Source organism: Zalophus californianus, chromosome 4 (genome assembly GCF_009762305.2).
Source record: "Zalophus californianus isolate mZalCal1 chromosome 4, mZalCal1.pri.v2, whole genome shotgun sequence".
In the NCBI taxonomy this organism is placed as follows: domain Eukaryota; kingdom Metazoa; phylum Chordata; class Mammalia; order Carnivora; family Otariidae; genus Zalophus; species Zalophus californianus.
The window spans coordinates 140,236,036-140,241,073 of record NC_045598.1 but is presented as its reverse complement, the minus strand read 5'-3'; positions in this window follow the sequence as shown (position 1 = coordinate 140,241,073).

The window sequence follows — 5,038 nt, the reverse complement described above, 5'->3', positions numbered from 1 at the left end:
AAGCTTTTTATCTTGGTGAAATCCCAATAGTTCATTTTTGCCCTTGCTTCCCTTGCCTTTGGCGATGTTCCTAAGAAGTTGCTGTGGCTAAGGTCGAAGAGGTTGCTTCCTGCGTTCTCCTTTAGGATTTTGATGGACTCCTGTCTCACACTTAGGTCTTTCAACCATTTTGAGTCTATTTTTGTGTGTGATGTAAGGAAATGGTCCAGTTTCATTCTTCTGCATGTGGCTGTCCAGTTTTCCCAACACCATTGTTGAAGAGACTGTCTTTTTCCCATTGGACATTCTTTCCTGCTTTGTCGAAGATTAGTTGACCATAGAGTTGAGGGTCCATTTCTGGGCTCTCTATTTTGTTCCATTGATCTATGTGTCTGTTTTTGTGCCAGTACCATACTGTCTTGATGATGACAGCTTTGTAATAGAGCTGGAAGTCTGGAATTGTGATGCCGCCAGCTTTGCTTTTTCTTATTCAACATTGCTCTGGCTATTCGAGGTCTTTTCTAGTTCCATACAAATTTTAGGATTATTTGCTCCATTTCTTTGAAAAAAAGCGGATGGTATTTTGATGGGGATTGCATCAAATGTGTAGATTGCTCTAGGTATCATTGACATCATCACAATATTTGTTCTTCCAATCCATGAGCATGGAACGTTTTTCTATTTTTTTGTGTGTGTCTTCCTCAATTTCTTTCATGAGTATTTTATAGTTTTCTGAGTACAGATCCTTTGCCTCTTTGGTTAGATTTATTCCTAGGTATGTTATGCTTTTGGGTGCAATTGTAAATGGGATCGACTCCTTAATTTCTCTTTCTGTCTTGTCTCTTTTAATTCTTCTTCTTTAATTTCCTGGTTGACCCATTCATTCTTTAGGAGGATGCTCTTTAGCTTCCATGTATTTGAGTTCTTTCCGACTTTCCTCTTGTGATTGAGTTCTAGTTTCAAAGCACTGTGGTCTGAAAATATGCAGGGAATAATCCCAATCTTTTGTTACCAGTTGAGACCCGATTTGTGACTTAGGATGTGATCTATTCTGGAGAATGTTCCATGGGCAGTAGAGAAGAATGTGTATTCCATTGTTTTGCGATGGAATGTTCTGAATATGTCTGTGAAGTCCACTTGGTCCAGTGTGTCATTTAAAGTCTTTATTTCCTTGTTGATCTTTTGCTTAGATGATTGGTCCATTTCAGTGAGGGGGGTGTTAAAGTCCCCCACTATTATTGTATTGTTGTCAATGTGTTTCTTTGCTTTTGTTATTAATTGCCTTATATAATTGGCTGCTCCCATGTTAGGGGCATAGATATTTACAATTGTTAGATCTTCCTGTTGGGTAGACCCTTTCAGTAGGATATAGTGTCCTTCCTCATCTCTTATTACAGTCTTTGGTTTAAAATCTAATTTGTCTGATATAAAGATTGCCACCCCAACTTCCTTTTGATGTCCATTAGCATGGTAGATGGTTTTCCACCCCTTCACTTTCAATCTGGGGGTGTCTTAGGGCCTAAAATGAGTGTTTTGTAGACAGCATATTGAAGGGTTTTGTTTTTTAATCCAATCTGATAGCTTGTGTCTTTTGATTGGGGCATTTAGCCCATTTACATTCAGGGTAACTATTGAAAGATAAGAATTTAGTGCCATTGTATTGCCTGTAAGGTGACTGTGACTGTATATTGTCTGTGTTCCTTTCTGGTCTATGTTGCTTTTAGGCTCTCTCTTTGCTTAGAGGACCCCTTTCAATATTTCTTGTAGGGCTGGTTTCGTGTTTGCAAGTTCCTTTAGTTTTTGTTTGTCCTAAACATTTTTATCTCTCCTTCTAATTTCAGTGACAGCCTCGCTGTATATAGTATGCTTAGCTGCATATTTTTTTCGTTTAGTGCTCTGAAGATATAATGCCAGTCCTTTCTGGCCTGCCAGGTCTCTGTGGATAGGTCTGTTGCCAATCTAATGTTTCTACCATTGTAGGTTACATATCTCTTCTCCTGAGCTGTTTTCAGGATTTTTCTCTTTGTCTCTGAGACTCGTAAATGTTACTATTAGATGTCGGGGTGTTGACCTATTATTATTGATTTTGAGAGGGGTTCTCTGTGCTTCCTGGATTTTGACGCCTGTTTCCTTCCCCACATTGGGTAAGTTCTCTGCTATAATTTGCTCCAATATACTTTCCACCCCTCTCTCTCCTTCCTCTTCTGGGATCCCAATTATTCTAATGTTGTTTAGTCTTATGGTATCGCTTATCTCTCGAATTCTCCCTGCGTGATCCAGTAGTTGTTTATCACTCTTTTTCTCAGCTTCTTTATTTTCCATCATTTGGTCTTCTATATCACTGATTCTCTCTTCTGCCTCATTTATCCTAGCAGTTAGTGCCCCCATTTTTTATTGCACCTCCTTAATAGCCTTTTTAATTTCAACTTCGTTAGATTTTAGTTCTTTTATTTCTCCAGAAAGGGTCTCTCTAATAACTTCCATGCTTTTTTCAAACCCAGCTAGTATCTTTAAAATCATGATTCTGAACTCTAGGTCCGACATCGTACTAATGTCCATATTGAATAGGTCCCTGGCAGTCGGTACTGCCTCTTGTTCTTTTTTTTTTTTTGAGGTGATTTTTTTCTGTCTTGTCATTTTGTCCAGAGGAGAATAGATGAATGAGAGAACAAAATGCTAACAGGGTAATAACATCTCCAGAAAATATACTCTAAACAAATCAGAAAAGACCTGAAACCGGGGGAAAAGAAAGAAAAAAGAAAATAGAAAAATAAAGAAAAAGATACAAACAAAAACACAACAAAACAAAAAAACAGAATATGATCAAATATGATCAGGCTGGTTCATAGATCAGTGTCACACACTAGATTTGGGGTGTAATTTGGTCTGTTAGAAGAACGTGCCTCCCAACGTTTTAAAGAAAGAAAAACTTATAAATGTACAAAAATAGGGGCTGATACGATGAAGAGAAAGAATATTTCTGTAAAGATGAAAATTATAAAAAATTTTATAAAAGGAATTGATAAAATAAGAAGTTATTTGAAAAAAGAAAGAAGAGGTTTAAAAAAAAAGAAAGAAAAGGGAGAGAATGTGATCAGGCAGGAGACTAGAACAAAGCCATACACTAGAGATTTAGGGTATATTTTGATCTGTTAGAAGAAACTGTATCTCAAAATTTTAAAGAGAGAACAGTATATATATATATATATATATATATATATATATATATATATATATATGCCAAAAATAAGGGTAACTACTATGAAGGGATAGAATATGACTCTAAAAATGAAAAATAAAAATGTTTTTTAAAAAAGGGATTGATAAGTTGTTGGTTGAAAAAGGGAAAAAGAAATATTAAAAAAAAACAGTTTAAAAAATTAACTTTTGAAAGACTAAAGAATCATGGTAAAAAAGCCATGGATTATATGTGCGGTATTCCCCTAGCACTGGAGTTCTGCCGTTCCCATTGATTGGTAAACTTGGTCTTGGCTGGGTGTTCTTGCTGATCTTCTGGGGGAGGGGCCTGTTGCCGTGGTTCCCAAATGTCTTTGCTGGAGGCGGAATTGCCCCACCCTTGATTGGTCCGGGCTAAGTGATCTGCTCAGGTTTGCTCTCGGGGGCTTTTGTTCCCTGTAAGCTCTCGGTACAGCTTTGGAGGATGAGAGTGAAAATGGAGGCCTCCCAATCTCCACCCCGGAGGAGCCGAGAACTCGGGGTCCCACTCCTCAGTGCACCCCCAGAGAAAAGCAGTCAGTCACTCCTGTCTCTCCAGTCTCCGGCCACACTCCGTGATTCCCCGGCCTGTGACCAAGCGTTTCTATCTCTGGCACCCAACCCCATGTGGAGTCTCCAAAACCAGCAGATCCCTGCAGTGCGCTCCCGCGCCGCTCCCCCCCGGGGGAGGGAGGGGAGTCTCCCCGGATCTGCCGCTTGTTGGGTTCCTACTGGAGGAGCAGTGGTCCGACTGTCACCGATCACAGTTTACGTCAACCCCGAGCTGAGCGCCCGGACCTCAGCTCCGTCTCTGCAGCCAGCCTCCCCGCTCCAATACCTGGGACCTCTGCCGCACTCAGGCACCCCCGGTCTTTCTGTGACCCCGAGGGTCCTGAGACCACACTGTCCCACGAGGCTTCTACTCCCCACTTAGCCACAGGAGTGATGTCCCTCAGCGGGGCTGACTTCTGAAAGTTCCGATTTTGTGCTCCGCGGCTCTAGCACTTGCCAGAAGCGGCCAACAGAGGCCCCCTCCCCCGCCATCTATCCTCCCAAATATCACCTCGGATTCACTTCTCCACATGTCCTACCTTCCAGAAAGTGGTCGCTTTTCTGTTCAGAGTTGTTGCTATTCTTTTCTTTGATCTCCTGTTGAGTTCGTAGGTGTTCAGAATGGTTTGATCCCTATCCAGCTGAATTCCTGAGACCAGACGAAAGCCCCGTCTCCCACTCCTCCACCATCTTGCTCCGCACCCCCTGCAGTATGGACTTTATGAAAAATGTCTAGAGCATGATAAATGACTTAGTCCCTTTTAGTCCATACCCATTTTTTCACTAACAATATCTCATTTTATTTTCACAACACTTTGCATAGGTATTATTATTCACATTTCTGAAGTGACAAGAAAAAGATTATAAAAGTTTAATGATAAAATCATAACTTTTGAATGGGAGAACCAGAATGCAAAGCCAGGCCTCCTGAGTCTGTATGCCACACTCTTTCCATAATACAATACTGATAGACTATTACCCTCCGGTGATTTGAGTAAACTATGAATATAAAATGTGTACATTTAAGAATTTGTAGAATTTTCAAAACTATTTTATCCTGTTACCAAATTTGTCATTGTTGTTTGCAAATAAGAGAATGAACAAAGCAAATACCCCTGGGAGTGCACTTTCACTTCTTTTACTAGATGGTATCATTTTAAAGTTTGAGAGCTATGTCAAAACACTCATATCTAAAAATAAGAACAGAATGGCAAACGAAACAAAACAACTTTCCAGGTTTTAACTTGATTTGTGGAACTTTTCAGAAACAGGTAATCTGAATGTCCATCAC